The sequence below is a fragment of the Crocodylus porosus genome, unplaced genomic scaffold (genome assembly GCF_001723895.1).
Source record: "Crocodylus porosus isolate Cpor-Errol unplaced genomic scaffold, CroPor_comp1, whole genome shotgun sequence".
NCBI classification, from domain to species: domain Eukaryota; kingdom Metazoa; phylum Chordata; order Crocodylia; family Crocodylidae; genus Crocodylus; species Crocodylus porosus.
In genome coordinates, this window is record NW_017728933.1 from 16,593 (window position 1) to 17,797 (window position 1,205).

Genomic DNA, 1,205 nt, shown 5'->3' on the forward strand with positions numbered 1-1,205 from the left:
CCTCCATCCTTGGTAAAGTCTTTGAAAAGATTATTAAGGCTCATATATGTGAGAGCCCAGCAGGAAAAATTATGCTGAGGGGAAACCAGCACAGGTTTGTAGCAGGTAGATCATGCCTGACTAATCTAGTCTCTTTTTATGACCAGGTTACAAAACACCTGGAAGCAGGAGTAGGGGTTGATATCGTTTACTTAGACTTCAGGGAGGCCTTCGATATGGTATTCCACCCCATACTGGTGAACAAGTTAAGAGCCTGTGAGTTGAATGATTACACAGTCCAGTGGGTGGCACATTGGCTAGGGGGTCGTACCCAGAGAGTGGTGGTGGATGGGTCGGTATCGACCTGGAAGGATGTGGGCAGTGGGGTCCTGCAGGGCTCGGTCCTTGGACCAATACTCTTCAATGTCTTCATCAGTGACTTGGATGAGGGAGTGAAGTGTACTCTGTCCAAATTTGTGGATGATACAAAACTGTGGGGAGAAGTGGACACACCAAAGGGCAGGGAATAACTACAGCCAGAGCTAGACAGATTGGACAAATGGGCAGAAAACAATAGGATGTGATTTAACAAGGAGAAATGCAAAGGAGGAAAAATATCCAGCACACCTATTGCCTAGGAAATGACCTGCTCAGCAGCACAGAAGTGGAAAGGGATCTTGGAGTCCTAGTGGACTCCAAGAAGAACATGAGTCGTCAGTGTGACGAAGTCATCAGCAAAGCTAATGACACTTTATCGTGCATCACCAGATGCATGACAAATAGAAACAAGGAGGTGATACTTCCCCTCTATCAGGCGCTGGTCAGACCGCAGTTTGAGTACTGCGTCCAGTTTTGGGCGCCACACTTCAAGAGAGAAGGGCCACTCGTATGGTTAAGGGCTTGCAGGCCAAGTCGTACGAGGAGACACTAGGGCACCTGGACCTCTTCAGACTCCACAAGAGAAGATTGAGAGATGACCTTGTGGCTGCCGATAAATTCATCATGGGGGCGCAGAAGGGAATTGGTGAGGCTCTACTCACCCAGGCGCCCCTGGGAATTACAGCTGGAGTACTGCATCCAGTTTTGGGCTCCACAATTCAAGAAGGATGTGGAGAAGCTTGAGAGAGTCCAGAGAAGAGCCACGCGCATGATCAGAGGTCAGGAAAACAGACCTTACGACAACAGGCTGAGAGCCATGGGGCTCTTTAGCCTGGAAAAGCGCAGGC